General features: G+C 35.3%; 1 protein-coding gene and 1 long non-coding RNA gene across 13 annotated transcripts in view; one reads left to right on the top strand and one right to left on the bottom strand.

The window, feature by feature from the left end:
* LOC129485402 (protocadherin Fat 1-like) overlaps positions 1–11,991 on the bottom strand; it is a 107,303-nt gene extending 95,312 nt beyond the window's left edge. For all 5 annotated transcript variants that reach the window (XR_010121552.1, XR_010121551.1, XM_063642085.1 and 2 more), the window contains exon 1: positions 11,833–11,991. The gene's annotated coding sequence lies outside the window, so the exon portion shown is untranslated. The remainder of the gene's footprint in view (positions 1–11,832) is intronic.
* Positions 11,844–16,926, top strand: part of LOC129484811 (uncharacterized) — a 126,690-nt gene continuing 121,607 nt past the window's right edge. For 2 of the 8 annotated variants that reach the window (XR_010121560.1, XR_010121558.1), the window contains exon 1: positions 11,920–12,176. This is a non-coding gene — a long non-coding RNA (uncharacterized lncRNA). Of the gene's footprint in view, positions 12,177–16,926 lie in introns of all 8 variants that reach the window. The other 6 variants (XR_010121555.1, XR_010121559.1, XR_010121557.1 and 3 more) reach the window with 5 other exon arrangements.

Below are 16,926 nucleotides of genomic sequence, written 5' to 3'. Positions count from 1 at the left end.
TCTAGATGAGAGTTCATAGCCTGAAATACCATGGAATGCCCAACTATTTAACATTATAAACAAATTAGAGAAACTAAAGTTGCTCTAAAAGAGTATTTTAAAAAACAACAAATGTGATGGGTGATGCACAAAACTTGTTATACAGTTGGATGCAGTCTGGGAGTAAGGGGACATTGTTAAAAATGATGCTAAGATTTCAATTTAGAAAAATTAGGAGTTTGATAACTAAAATGGGGAATAAAGAAGCAGAGCAGGGGACTGAGAAAACATGACCTAAGTGACAAACACAGAAGTTAGGGAAAGAGTGGAATTCAAATGTGTTAGCATTTAATGATTTCCATGGTTATGGAAAGATCAAGTATGATTGAGTCTAGAATGAAGGCATTGGTTTTGATAATCAGAAGAGAGTGGTTGAATTTTGCATTGCAACTTCAGTGAAAACATAAAGTGGAATGTATGAGAAAATACAATCTGCACCAATTATTAACTACTATTATTTATATTGTATATATCTGTTTTTAAGTGTATATGTCTATTTACTTTGAAAGGAAGGCATACACACATGTCTATTTACTCATTGATGCACTCAACATTTACGTATTGCCTGCTTTTTGTCATGTTGATTGCCAGGGATATGGATAGTGTCTCTGCTCATATTCCTGTGATGGAGATATTATGTAGACATATATATGAAATATATAAAAATAAGGTGATAGAAGAAAATATTTAATAACATAAAATATCATATCACAGAGAGAGAAATCATCAACTCTACCTTTCAGAAGGCTTCCTAAAAGACAACATATGAATTGGGTTTTGAAGCATGAATCTAAATTCTCCATTTGGATAAGCAAATATGTGACCATCTAGTCAAAGGAAACTATTGCCTAAATGGTCATAGATTGTAAATCTGTACTGGGTATGATAATGACATTTCAACAACTTGATTCTGATGAAGCACAAAGTGTGCTGGGAAAGCTGCGATCATTGAGATTGGTGACGGAGGCAGAGGCCAAATCTGCCTTTGTCGCAGTCTCAATGACCACAAAGAGATTTGTGCATTCCTAAGGTTGAGATCTGTACTATAGGGAAGGCTAAGAGTTGAAGATACCTAATGCAAGGGGGCTGCAGAGTCAGATTTTTGTTTGGAAAGGTAATTCAGAGGATAGTAGAGAATTGAAAAGAAGTAGGGAATGAGACTGGGTTAAAAAGATGGTCAAGATAAAAATCTTTCTAAATATCACTGACTATTCCTATAAAATGCCATCAAGATTGTTTGCATATCAATGTATTAACTATAAATGTCTTTACTTAATGATTTTATATCAACGTGCTTTAAAATTCAAACTTATTCAGAACAAAACTAATTTCACAATCTTAAAACAGAATAACTTTATTTTTATGATTTATTCTTACATGACATCTAAAATAATCTTTTGTACTACTAGTGCCAAGTAAACAATTTGGAAAACAGTGCCCTCTGTCATCGATGGTGAGAAAAAGGAGAAGATAGAGTTGAGAGACACAGAGAGAGATTCACCAAGGCCTGATCATTGATTGGGTGATGGTGGTAATACTAACTTTACATTTAGACACTTCATATGTGCTGAACACAATTGTAAGCACTTCAATATGCTTACAATGAGAGCAGAGTGAGTTGTCTCATTTTTTATGGAATTATCTACAATTTACGAATGGGAAATGCAGCATAGAGTCTGGTAGAATAGTTCTCAGGTTTCTCATCCCACTGGTTTTCTCTAAAGACTTATCTGGATAAAATAAGATTCCATATCATTGTGAATAAGCTAGCATTTATTGGGTGCTATATCTTATTAGATATTGTAACGGGATTTTGATGGTGTTTGGTGACACTAAGTCCAGGAACAAAAAAAGAACCATAGTCTCCCCTGCTAATAAAAACTAACCTTAGTGGCTCACACCTATAATCCCAGCACTTTGGGAGGCTGAGTCAGGTGGATCACGAGGTCAGGAGATCAAGGCCATCCTGGCTAACATGGTAAAACCCCGTCTCTACTGAAAATACAAAAATTAGCCAGGCGTGGTGGCAGGCACCTGTAGTTCCAGCTACTCAGGAGGCTGAGGCAGGAGAATCGCTTGAACCCAGGAGGCAGACGTTGCAGTGAGCAGAGATCACACCATTGCACTCCAGCCTGGGCGACAGATCGAGACTCAGTCTCAAAAACAAACGAAACTAACCTTTTGTCTCCCACTAACACATTAATATCCCTGTGGAATTATTATTAAAGAATGGTAGCAAACTTAGGTAAAGTGCCAATTGATTAAGAGCTGAGGTTGTATTATTCCATATCCTAAAGAACTCTGGTGAAATTGAGTTGGAATGCACAGTGTGGGCATTCTACCTTCTGCTTATTGATCCATATTGCTTTGTTGTTTTTGTTTTTCAATTATTTGGTAAATATATATTAAAGACTGACTCTGTGACAAGTACCCTCGTTACAAGATTGAAGAAACACCTGTCGACCTTCATGGAATTTATATCCTATTGACGAAAGAGATAATTAACAAGTTAATTAGATATTCCATATGTTAGATGGCCATAAGTGGCTTGAGCAAATACATAAAGCAGTGACAAATGATAGCGAAAGCCAAAAGGCTCTGAATGTAGTTTATAATGGGATGGACAAGGAAAGGTCTCATTGAGAGCTTTGCAATTTTGACAAAGATATGAAGGAAGTAAGCCACAAGATAACCCAGGTAGAAGTATTCTATACAGAGGAAACAGCAACAGAAAAAAAATCCCATATGTTTAAAGAGGTATGGGGAAGATACTCTCACCCGGGTAAGGTAGAGAGAGCTAGAAGACTCTGCAGGGTCTTACCCTCTCAGCTACAAAGAGGAAGTAGGAGAGAAAGAACCCGATAATAGCAACTACTTTTTAAGCCATAGTGACTCCATTGGCTAGTTATTGTAGTTTATAGTAAATTCAAACTCTGATCAAGTGGATTATCAACTAGTTCCTCCTTGAAGAAAAGCTAGAAATGAGTTTAACAGGAGCAGGTGTAGCATGAAAAAAGGGCAAAAATTGTTCTCTCCAGTGACAGTCTTAGATGAAAGATAGGTGAATCAGGGATCTTCCTTCAGATAACTCCAGTTCATGCCAGATTGCATTTAAAAGATTGCTTTTCCAAACTGGCTTCCCTGTATTATCATCATGTATGCATCCACATCATTTCATTTATTGCTGAAATAAAGCCAATGCTATGCTTAAATACAACAGCTGTTTTATAGTATATTATGGAATAACTGAAGATAGGAAGTTTAAACACCATAATAATGCAACTAACAATCACGTTTCCAGAGTTCTCTCACTTAAATGTAATCTTATTTTAATAAAGTAATCGAGTTTCAGTTTACAGAAATTCATACCTTATTTGAAAAGAATTTTATAACAGCATAAATATGCATATAACCAGTAAAGTTGCTCATAAGATGAGAACAACTTCCAAATATAGGATACTGTTGAAATGAACTTACTTCTTTCACTTGAAAGATTATTTCTAACATAAGAAGGTGCTTATAAAAAATAAATCAAAAGTAGCTCAAACATCAGCAAAATCCAATAAAAGAGACATTTGAATGACTTTTCAGTATTGGATTTACCAGAGCTAGAAAATTATAAACAGAGAAGACATAGATGTCATGAAGTTACACAAGGCTCTGATGCCTTAAAAAGAGGCCAGGGACATTTCCCTAGGTCTTTTTCTTGTGCCCAATAAAACAATATGCATTGGACCTAAGTTCATAGTAAACTCTGGCAATTTCTGTTGGATTATTTAAATGGTCCTAGAGTGGAAAGAAATCTGTCCTGTCTTCTCACCTTTTCATGACAATCCTAGAGTAAAACTGGCTACAGTAATAGAGAAGATTTGAGACATAATTAGTATCATCCATCCATACAAAAATACTCATCCCTCAAAGATGCAGATTTAGATTATTAAAGCTGATCTATATTCTCGTGGTAGATTTGGTAATTCAGTGGTCAGGGTAGGAATCTAACCTCAAGTTAAGTATTCTGTGGTATTTATTTAGCTCTAATTTCTTGAGCACTGACTATTTGCTACCCAAAGAGCTAGACTGGGTAGAAGATAAATAGAAGCTACAAATACAAATTTTACTTTCTAAAAGTCTGTGCTAAAACCATGATTGCACTATATTATGATATGATATATAATATGGTAAAGGCATGTCTAAATTGATATAGCAGCTCATAGAAAGAAGTGACTATTCTCTCTGAGGAAGTTTAGGAGGGCTTCCCAGAGGTGGTGACAATTTAGTTGTATGGAAAATACCAATATAATTTTACCATGTATAGAAGTAAGATGTAGTAGCATTTGAGAAAGTGATATGCCAAGTTGTGATATGTAATGTTCGGTGAATGAAAATTAGTTCTGCATGATTATAGATTGAGGGGTTGGAGACAAAGGAGTTTAAATGGCTTTGAAACACTGTTGAGTATTTCAGACCAGATCTTCTAGAGAATTGCAAGTCATTGGAGGTTAACTAAATTATTAAATTTTTAGGAAGATGAATTGTGAAACAATATAAAACAAATATTATCTATTATAAACACTTAAATGAATAACATTAAATGGCTTAATAGAAAAATAAAGCCTATGTTTTTATACAGACATGGTCAAATACTATCACATCCATTTATCACCTTCAGTTTTTAGCCTCTTGAAGTCAGTTTTCTCTTCCCTTTATGAAATGATCACAGTATATCTAACTTGCATGACAGCTAGTTCACACAACATTGGGCACAAAGGAGGTGTTCAATAAATATTGTATTACCAATGGGTTTTATTCACACAATTTTTATAAAGATAAAAAACATATACATTTAAAAGTCCTAGTATAAATCCTGGCACATATTAAGCATGATGTTTCATTTCCCTTTCTTTTTAAATTTTTGACTGAAATAATTGGATTTTGATACTTATTTTTATAAGAAAAGGCAAAGAAAAATTACTCAGTTTGAAAATGCCATAAGGAAATCTAGGGGATTAAGCAGTGTGATTGAAAGAAAAAAATGACAATAATAAGGTTATGTGATATCCATTCACATAAAAAGTAATAGCTTTCCAGTGGAATGCTGATCTATATAAATATATACACCTAAAGTATAGAATAATTTCAGTTATAGAGGATGGAAATGGTCTGTGAATGTGATCATGGAAAGACATATATGATAGTGTTGAGAGTATTAAAAAAATCACAGAACAATATCTGTAGGCTGATTACATTTTTGAAAAGAAAGCATAAACTATTATATACATAGAATAGCATTTAAATGATATATGCCAAACTGTTAATATCATCTCTGTGATGATGTGCGGTTTTCAATTTTACCCTGTACTATTCTGCATTTCTTACATTTTTTATATTCATAGGCAGGTATTACATTTATACTATAAATACAAAATGGTAACACACACACACATATATACCTCTCACCAAGCTCTTTATTTTTTGCTAAGCTAATACACAAAAGATAGCACTAAAGAACAAAACACCAGCTCGTTTTACCAAGGGACCCAGCACACAAAAATGCAAAGGGAAAGTGGTAGCTTTGCCTTAATGAAGATAAAGCTGACAGTGAGAAAGTCCAGGGAGGGTAATTGAAGAGATGTGCAGACACATTCCTCCACTCACTTATGGTTACTGACTACCAACGCTGCTGCTGTGCATGGATGGCAGAGGCAATCTATGAGCCTTGAAATTAGGTAAATAAAGATAAATTTCCCCTTTTATTACACATAGAATTAGAAGCAAAAAGGATGAGGGACCGTGGTGATAAATAGTGTAAAGCTAAACCTTAGCATATGGCACCTACAGCCACACAGGATATGTTTTTAAGAGACTCCAACTACAGTTAGAAACAAAAGTCTGAAACATTTTTAAATGACAAATTGAAGGTATAAGATTATGAAATTGATTAATATGGAGTCACAAAGACTCGTTCTAAATTGCACAAAGAAAATTTGGCAATGTTAAGGGGAAAAAATGCTATTTTTCATGTCCGTGAAAACTCAGATTTTCTCTTTTAAACACTTTATGAGCATTTTGTATTTGTATATATTATGTTTTCTGCTTAATTTCAAGGCTGAGAGAGAACATTTGGAAAAACACAAAGTAAAATTACCTGCTAATCCAATACATCATGTTTAGTTTTTCTCCCTCAATTAAATCTTGTTTTTCCAAGATCAACCACAAAACCCTACCTGCCAAATCCTGCAGGCCCTATTTTGTTCTGTATTAAGTGTGTGTGCATATACCATAGGGTGATGAAATTTTGTTAAATGTGGCAAGAATAATTTAAAATCACTCTTTTCTCCACCTTATGGCTACAGATGTCACCTTTTTTGTTCCTTGCTATCCAGAAATACTAATTTTCACTTCTATTTTTACTATGTTTTACATTTACACACAGACATATACACACATCACACATATACATCATCACAAGCATTTTCACAAGTAACCCTCAACAATGTGACATTTTAATAGCAGCAAAATATATCTGAGTTTATACTATATATTAAGCCATCCTAAAGTCAGATATTTAGGTTGCTTCAGGGTTTGAGTATTATAGAAATGCAATGATAAACATATTAGCACACTTTTTTCTCTGTATATATAATTCTATCCTTAGGCTAGATGAGTTAGCCTCCTCAGCCTTGCTCTCAAGAATCAATAATAGTACTTATGACAATAAATAAGTCTCTGATGCCATTCATCGTAAACCAAACCACAGTCATCTGTGAGTGACATGTTAACTCTAAATCAACACCTCTTCATTTGGAGTTTCTGCCTGTCTGAATTTTAATTTTGACCTCATACATGAAACCACTATTTGTTTTCACATTCCATAGAATCTGAATGCTTATTGTGTGCTATTACTGATTGACCGTCATGTAGCAGTCTTAGTGTGCCTTCATTTCAATCTTCTGAAGTGTAATTATTTCAGTCAAGGTAGTCTAGGTTATGCCATGGTGATAAACAACACGAATATCCTAGTGTTTTTCAAGACAAAGGCTTATTTCTTTCACACCATTTTCCATTGCAGGTGGAGAGGACGTGAAAAAAAAAAAAAAAAGCCATCTTCAGAGCTAAACACAGGAAAACTGTAGCTCTTCTTACAAGCCAGAGCAGGAGAAAGTACCCCTATTATCCTATATCAAAAAACCAAAATACAAGAAGTCCGAAAACAAACTGCTAATGATACTTCAATGACACTTAAAATTCCCATACGTTGTTAAGAGCTTAAATTCATGAAAATTCTCACATATTGTTGATGAGAGCATAAATTCATGCACCCCCATTTTGAAGGCAATCTGGGTATATGTTAAAGAGCTTCAGAAATAATTATCTCCCCTACTTTAATCCAGTCATTCTTTTTCTGGAGCTTTCAATAAATAAAGCCAGACCTATCTGTCTGGCTAATCTGTTTCAATGACATAGCTGAATTTTTTTTCTTGCAAAGTTGAGAAAAAGTATTTTAAATTGTATGATTTAAATGCTGTCATATGGAGTATATGAAATTCATTTGGGGGCCCAGAGGACCCTCCAATTAACAGACAGTTACTTGTGATAGGTTGTGTTATGATTCACACATGTTCCTTGCTCTTCTCTCAGGGAGAATTACATTCTGGCTCACTGACTCAGGACTGGCCCTGTGACTCACTCTCATCAATGAACTCTACACAGAAGTGACGTGTGTTGCCTCTGGGGAGCAGCTGTAAGTCCCTTCTGCAATGCTGACTGGCAGTGGTCCAGAGTGAGGCTGTTCCCTCAATCTGAGTAAGCAGAGCTTCCAACTAAACTCCTAACCATAGCCTACGAAGCTGTCCATTTATGATCTGGACCCTGTCTATCTCCAAACCTACTTCTAAGCCTCCTCTTCCACCACTCTCCAAACTCATCCAAATATGCAGACCTTCTTGTTGCCCTAGAGTTCTCCAAGCATGCACCACTTCATGTCCCTTATGTTTGCCCTTCCTCCCCATGGAGTATGGTGTTTTCTTTTGTTTTTTTCCTTCTTGTGTTTTCTGTCTCTGCTCAAATATGATCTCATGAAGAGAAAGGTCTTCCTTGATCATAGATCTTATACCTCAGACTCTTCCTCGGATTGCTTTATCTCCCTACTTTTTTTTTTCTATTTTTTAAGAATGTTGTTTTTATTATTTTTAAGTTGTTTATTTATTGCCTAAGTCACCCACTACTGTGTTCTCAATGCTTAGGCAAGTACCTGACACATAACATCTGTTTAATAAATATGTCAAGTTAAATTAACAAATGTAGTTTAGAGCAGGGCCGAATTTCACATTCTTGAAAAAACGGTTTGTTCTATTGCTACAAGGAATTTTCATAAATAGCAACGAGCAGAAATAATTTAACTCCTTGAAATATATACTTAAAAATAAAGGAGGCAGAACACAGATACAATAACATTAGCATATTTTTCAAAATAGATATGTTAGCTATTTCATCCTAAGATTATGAAACAATGAAAATAAAACATATCACGGTGGAGCAAGATGGAAAAATCTGTGGTGAAGAGTATAAATTGGATGCACATCACTTAATAATGATCACCATGCCTAGTTCCTAAGTTTCCATTAACTTGTTGGTAAAATGAAGATAGACAAATATATTAGTCTGTTCTCACACTGCTATAAAGAACTACCCAAGACTGGATAATTTATAAAAGAAAGAGGTTTAATTGACTCACAGTTCTGCATGGCTGGGGAGGCCTCAGGAAACTTACAATCATGGCAGAAGGGAAAGCAAACACGTTCTTCTTCACATGATTTCAGGAAAGAAGAATGAGAGCCCAGCAAAGCGGGAAGGAAGCCCCTTATAAAACCGTAAGATCTTGTAAGAACTTACTATCACGAGTCTAGCATGGGGGAAACTGCCCCCATGATTCAATTATCTCCACCTGGTCCCACCCTTGACATGTGGGGATTATTACAATTCAAGATGAGATTTAGGTGGGGACACAGAGCCAAACCATATCCACAGATTATTGTGAGATTAAAAATCTATATTCATGGCCAGGCGAGGTGGCTCACACCAGTAATCCCAGTATTTTGGGAGGCCAAAGCAGGCAGATCACCTAAGGTCAGGAGTTCAAGAGCAGCCTGGCTAACATGGTGAAACCTTGTCTCTACTAACAATACAAAAATCAGCTGGGCATAGTGGCGGGCACCTGTAATCCCAGCTACTCGGGAGGCTGAGGCAGGAGAATCCCTCGAACTTGGGAGGCGGAGGTTGCAGTGAGCCGAGATTTTGCCACTGCACTCCAGCCTGGATGACAATGTGAGACTCCATCTCAAAAAAAAAAAAAAAAACCTATATTCACTTTTTGTATAGTGTCTGCACATAGAACGTATTCAATAAGTATTGGTTCATTTCTTTATCTTGGCTTATTTATATTATCATTAATTTTAATATATTTTAAATTTTGAACATATAACACATCATTACTTAAAAGTAGATTACCTAATCATAAATATTTTCCAAATAGAAAGTCTATCTAATGATGAAAAAGCATTACGTTATACACTTCAACTTAAAAATTTAACTATTGTAAACTAAAATTCTCTTTCCTCATGAATATATGAAATTCATATAAATTCCTATAGATTATTAGGCTTTAGTGAGATTTAAAAAATGTATAGCTTTATTATAGGAATATAAGTATGTTTAAGTTGAAATGGTTGCTAGAAAATGTATTAAAAAATCACTCTACTTTCTTTCTCATATAAAACCCAACTCTCATAATTATCTAGCATATCATCAAATCACGAGTGTTTCTTGAAATAGTCATGACCAGATGTTAAGTACAGTTTTGTCTTCATAATTTTAACAAGATATTGTTTAGTTTTTTTCTTGTCTTTTAAAGCTCACTGATTACATAATACATTCTCTCTCCACAAAGTATATAAAGTTTGTTCCAACAAAAGTATACAAAAAAGTAAAATATATTAAAAATGAAATTTTAGGACTGTGATCTGATGAAAACAGTAGAAAATGAAGGTAAGAGGAGAAATCTGGAGATAAAAAATTTTTTTCAGTAAATATTCTTATACTCACTCTGAATCACTAGAAATGATATCTCTAATTGTCCCTTTATGTAACCTGATCCTGTAATTCAAATAAAGTTCTATTGTCATTAAGTGGGTTAAATAATTGTATCAATACTCCATCTAAGGAAGTATACTACTACTACTTTACCTTTCCACCCTCACCATTTATGTTCTACTATACAAGGAAAAGAAAACTATATGTCATGTTTTCCTCCTTAAAATTATGAAGAATTGTGAATCTTTGGAAAGAATGGAAAATAAAGTTTGAAGTTTTTCTTTATAAAAGTAAATATCCTTTAGCACAGAGTTAGCTGGTACTCCCCCAGATCCATTCTCTACTAATGTTAGTAATAGAATTCCAAATATTTAGCTGGGCACATGAAGACTAAGTCACCCTTTCAGCCAGGTTTGGCCGTGTAACTAAGTTCATGGCCAAGGGAACATAAGCAGGAGAGCCATGCCTGGGCTCTTGGGATATATTCTTAAGGAAAGGCTGCACTTCCTTCTTTTCTCTCTGGTTGCTTGGAACACAGACCTGATAATGGGTCCTTAAGCACCCATTTTGTACATGAAATGGAGCTGAATATTGGGAATAATTCAGTAACAGACAGAATCTGAGTCCCCAGTGATTCCTGAAACTACCATGTCAACTCGGGACTTCTGCCTCTAGTTTGCTTTTATATGAAGGAAAAATAAAATTATTATCTTGTATTTTTGTCAATTTAGCAAAACCTAATTCTAACTGATAAAACCACATTCATGAGACTTTCTTTCATATTGATAGCATACTTAATATATATTGCAAACAACAACTCATAAAGGCATAGATAGAATCCCTTAATATCACACAAAGATCAGACGCACTTAGAGAGCTGAGCTGTGGGGCAGTGGCAGAACAATGGGATGAGCCAGGGCTCTGGCTTTGGTGGTTTTGCAGATGGTACTGCCAGAACTGGAATAGAAACTTGAAAATTTTAGAGAAAACCCAGTTTTAGGGGGAAACGACATGATCTGTGTTTGTAAGATGTCATTTGAAGTACCTATTGGACATCCAGGTGGATAGATGCACAAGAGTTTGTCTTTTTGAGTAAACCTCAGAAGAGCATGCAGATACACTAAACTCCAGGCGTGACGCTATAAGAGGGTTCCAAAAAATTTAGCTAAAATTTGGGCCACATTGCTATGATGTTACTCAAAACATGAAAGTCAGGATAATACAATTGTACATCATTGACGACATGCAGAAGTGATCAGGATATCTCATTTTCCAGCCCTCTCTCTTCCACCAAACAGTACTGTTTTGTAAAGGAGACTGCAGAGTTTCCACAGGGATCATTAGACTAAAGAGGGCTTTTGTTATATTTTTAGATATGTGAACATCTTGAGAATACTCATAATATTACAAGGTACACAGAGTTTGAAAATTCAAATTAATGAATTAAGGTGGCTGAGAAATATACAAATCATGAGCATGATATTGAGAAGGATAAGAACTATTTACTAAGCCTGTAATCAAAGTGTACAATCTATATTTGGGAAACATCAAGTTAGAGTCTCAAACTGGTCTATTTAAGAACTCATCTCACAGGTTGCACAGCCACAGAACACCCCTAGTTCTATAAAAGTAAGTGAAAGCAATTTTAAATCTGCAAACAAAGACAGTCGTCCAAAGCTGCTTAAAAAATAAAAATAAAATCACCTCTCTAGGTCAGGAACTCTTGCGGGTTTCTGAATTGGCAGGGTCATTTCCCCAGAGGCTGAAAAGAACGGACCTGCACTCATTCCATTTTATGCTACTGCTTGCTCGCTTGTGCTCTTGTTTGATTTGCATTTCAACTCCATTTCTGCCAACAAATGCAGCCCCAGGTTCTCCTTAGAAGAACTTCTTCCCGGCCAGGCACGGAGTCAAATTACAAACTGAAGTGGGGAAGGAGGCCAAACGAAGATCCACCTGGCTTGCTCCTTATGTAGGAGTTTACTAGGGCTGCACCTGGGATTGGCTTTCTCTGCCAGGCCTTTTCTATTATCTCTTTCAGCTGTAAGGTAGGTTGAGCCTCTCCTTTTCTCTGACAGTGTTTTAAATTTTTTAACTATTCATGCTTTTAAACTCTTTTAAAAGTATTGCAGATCCTTTAAGATTCTGATTAAATTTTAATATACATGAATACGATTAAAAATAAGTAAATAATAAAACTAAGGTTTTGAATGTAAAATAGAGTAGATCTTGTTCCCAGGACTGGCTCTGCCTCCAGCTATGTGACCCTGGGCAAGTCATTATACTTTTCTGTTCGTGTGTGTGTGTGTGTGTGTGTGTGTGTGTAAAATGAAGAGCTGATTTTTAACAGGCCTTGGCAGTTGTCAAAGTCTATGTAATATAGACTTGTAATGTAATGCAAAATGACCCTATGAAAAAGATGGTAATTTTCTTTGAAGGTGTTTCTCTGTTTCATAAAACACCTTCTGGTATCAGCAATAAAGGGTAGGGACCATTACTGCTTTTCTTTGTTTCAGAATACATTTTGAACTTTTTCCCAACAAAGTCCCTTAGAATTCTTACCAATACACATTTCTCTGCAGTTCTATTTCTGTCTCACAAGCCTGTTGCTTTTCTTTTTCAATAGCTACATTCCCTTCCCCCATAAAAAATAAATCTCCTCTGCTAAACTGGCCTTTCCCTGCTAACTTTCAACTCCATGGTAAGAAGCAACTCGCATGTTAGCCAGGTGTATTTAGAGATGAGGAGGCCACGTTCCTTTAGTTGACATGTCAAACAGCTGTGGGCAAGGCCTGTCCGAAAAGCAGTTTGACCTCTGAATAACTTCTTGCTCATATCCTACCCAGATGATAGCAGTGTTTTCTTGTTTAAATAAGTGTTTTCCCTCCTTCCTACTTTCCTGGAAAATAATTAAGTCAGACGTCCACGACACAGTATAAAACAAAGGGCCAGGTGGAATTAATATTGAAAATCCACCCCTAAATGTATTCTAATTATGAATTATTTGAACATTTCCTTTTCTCTAAAATGGATGCAGTTTTAGAACCTGCCTATGTAAAGGTGTAGTAGTGATTAAATGAGATAAAACAGAGCCTGGAAAACAGTAAGCACTGAATAAGCATTATCTATTGTTATTTGATCATCTTCAAATGTAATTAAAAACTTATGATGAAACATTTGACAATTTCATGCTAACTAGAGAAATCTTTGTAATTTCATGTGTAAAATTTGTTAGTGTTTTCACCATTTGAGAAACTACATTATCCCCTTGATAATAAATGCACAGACCTCTTGAATCTATTAAGTGTGATAAGATTCTTGGGAAAGTAAGGAAGAAGGGGCAAGACTTAAAAGATTAGGAATCTGGAAAAATTCAACAAAGAAAGAGGAAAGATAAAAGAGAGAAACACTAAATATAATTAAATAATTATGTCATAATGGAAGTGTTCATAAAATAGAAAAAAATAATATTCCAATAGGCAGGATTTAAGATTACCACAATATTGAAAGATTAAGGAAGGAAGAACTGAAAAGCACAGTGAAATCTTGCTATATACTCCAGAAGCTATTTGCACTTCTCAGTTAACACTTTCAGATTCTTGGTTTATGCCTGTTTCCCAAACTTGCTTGTATTTATAAGAAGGGTAGGGGTCAAGGTTTATTTATTCACCGTGGTATCCCCAGCACCCAGTACTATCATAGTAAATGCTCAATAAACATGTGCTGATTTAAAACAGAGTTGTATGACAGAAGCCAGTGGAAACCACCTCCCCAACACTACTGCCAAAGGAATTTGGAGATGCTATTACTAAAAGAGTAAACAAAAGAGATTATAATGCAATCGTATTTTTGAATTGAAAGAAAACAAGACAAAAACTGTGAACATGATTTCTGACACATTCATTTAAAAAATATTTATCATGTAGTACCTAGCCTAGCCCATGTTCTCCTGGAGCTTAGAATCTAGTAATAGAGACTATATTCATATCTGTGTATGCAAATGATAATTTAATTAATTGAGGTAAGTGTCCTGAAATAGAAGTGTGTCATCCTGTGCAATGTGTAACTGGATCAGGAAGGTGGGTGGGGGGATGATTGGTGATATTTAAGCTGAATGATGAAGTAGGCATTAGTCAGGCAAAAGCTGGTGGGTGGGGGGATAATTCCAGGCAGAAAGAACAGCAGATGCAAAGGTTTTGAGGCAGGAAAGAGCTTCCTGGCCTACTCCCAGAACCGAAAGATACCAGTGTAGGTAGAATATAGTGGACAAAAGGAAAAGAGGTGAGTGAGGAGTTGAACCATCAGGGATAGTTCATCTATTGGTCAGCTGATAGGAAAACATTGAGAAAATTCAAGCAGGAGAATAATACAGAGTTACATTTTTAAAATGTATATTCTAGCTGGATGTGGTGGTGCATGCCTGGAGTCCCATCTGCTTGGGAAACTGAGGTGAGAGGATTGCTTGAACCCAGGAGTTCAATATGGTATTGAGCCATGATAGCACCACTGCACTCCAGCCTGGGCCACAGAAGAGACCCTGTCTCAAAAAAAAAAAAAAAGGGATAGAAGATGGAGAGTAAATGTGGAGAAACACACTTTTGAGATTGCTGTAGTAATGAATACAGTTTTGAGATTACTATAGTAATGAAAGTGGAAGAAAATTGTGCCTTGGGCTAAAGTGGAGCCATTGGAGATAGAAACATGTGAGTGATTTAAGATGTATTTAGAAGGTAAAACTGATGTCTGGGTGATTGGCTGAATGGAGAAAGAAGGACACAAATAGGTTAAAAATGACTTTCTGGATCCTAGCTTGGGCAAGCCCGATGGATGTTCTTTTTATTGAGAAGAAGATTGAAGGGCAAGGAGAGACTGGGGTTCAGTTTTAGAAATGTTCAGTTTAGATGCTGAGAGCACATCCAAGCAGTGACGTTAAGTGCACAGATGAGCCTTTGCTTTTATCTCCACCTGCTTCAGTGCTTTCCCATTGAGCTGCTTTGCTGAGATCCAGCCAACCTCCCCTGTAAAGTCATGGTGGTGGAGAGATGCTAAAGCATTTGAAGCTGAGAAGGGAGTTGTAATATTTTAGAGAGCAATTTTAATAAGTACTAGAGCCCTAATGTACAGATTGGTAACTATAGTTAAGAAGATGTTGTAGACTTGAAATTTGTTGAGAGTAAAAATCAAATGTTCTCATCTCACACATACACAGTGACTGTGAGGTGATTAATATATTAATTAATTTGATTGTGGCAATCATTTTGCAATGTGTACATCTATCAAACATGTTTTACACCTTAAATATATACAATTTTTATTTGTCAATCATACCTCAATAAGGTGGATAAAAAAGACATTACTGAGGAAGTTTAGAAGTAAAAAGAAGAACAAGATGATGAAAGAATAAAAATGGGACATTGTGAATGTGGAAGAACTGCATTCTTTGTGCTTGTTAATTTTGGGATGACTCATTGTATTTGGTTTGTAAGTGGATTTTGGAAATACAAGTGATTGTAATTAAGAGGAAAGAGGCTAATAAAGAAGAATAATGCTTTAGATCTTTTTGTTGACCTCACTTCTAAGGACACGTAAATGCCTTCAGAAAACTTCTCCCAGCTCCCCTCAACTTCTTTTTTAATCTTTTTTTCCTTTTTCTTCTTTCATTTTTATTTTCTTTCATAATCTTTACTTGTCTTTCTTTTCCTTGGTGCCCCATTTCTAGAGTGGGAAATTTAGGAAGATGAGGGGATGTTGTAAACACCAGAAAGATTTTTAAAAACAGGCAATTTTTTTAGCTTTAGTACTGTTAAAATAGGACTACCTTCATAGTTTTGTGTAATCAATTTTGGTTCTGTACTATTGATAGGAAAGTTCCTATAGATGGTACATATATGTCAAGAAAAATATGCATCAACTCCTTCTGTCTGAATTTTACTCAAACTAAGAAAAGAGTAAATCATGTAAAAAAGAAGTTTGATCTGGGAAAATTTGCTGAGATGCTTTTGTAGAGAAAAAATATTGTACATTATAAAGACATAGAAATCTCAAACCGTGTAGTAATAACTGCCTCTCGTTTAGAAAGTAAATTTGAAAATCAAGTTTTTCTGGACTGCATTTATCATAACTCTAGTGTCTTAAGAGGAAATGAAATATTAGCTCTGTAATTGTAAGGCGGTTCTGTAATACAGTAAATCTGAAGAATGTCATCTACCATACTCCCTCATGGAGCTTCAAGACACACATGAGCTAGATCTAAAGACTCTTAACTATCCCACAGCAAAGTGGCCTGTATAAAGCATCCCAGCATCTCCAAAGCTTACTTAAGCCTTGAACATTTTATTCTTCTCAGTATAGCTTTTAAGGATCCTGCAAAAGACCAGTTTGGTTAAAGCTTATGAGAGTCATTAAAGAAATATTTCCTTCTTTAGAGAACATTTGTAGTTAGAGATTCTATTCTTCTTGTTCATTCACATATTCTGCAACCTTCACTATTGGGAAGTACTGCCTGGTACCTAAACTATCTGATTGAAATGTCAATCTTATTTTTCACAAATTCTTACTTTTTTAACCAAAAGGACCTGAGCATTTCCTCTCAGACTTTTTGGACAACTGAAGAAACATATTTAATCATATTTGCACCTTCTCTTCTCTAATCTAGATATCTTTAATCACTTTATTTCATAAAGTCAATTTTCCACATACTAAATTATTCATTATTTTTAATAGTATATAAATTCTTTGTTTTATGGCACAACAATATATTTTGAGCTATTACTACATTTAGGTTTTAATTCATCTAAA

The sequence above is a fragment of the Symphalangus syndactylus genome, chromosome 6, assembly GCF_028878055.3.
Source record: "Symphalangus syndactylus isolate Jambi chromosome 6, NHGRI_mSymSyn1-v2.1_pri, whole genome shotgun sequence".
In the NCBI taxonomy this organism is placed as follows: domain Eukaryota; kingdom Metazoa; phylum Chordata; class Mammalia; order Primates; family Hylobatidae; genus Symphalangus; species Symphalangus syndactylus.
Note: the sequence above shows the minus strand (reverse complement) of the source record. Positions and strands in the feature narration are given on the sequence as shown.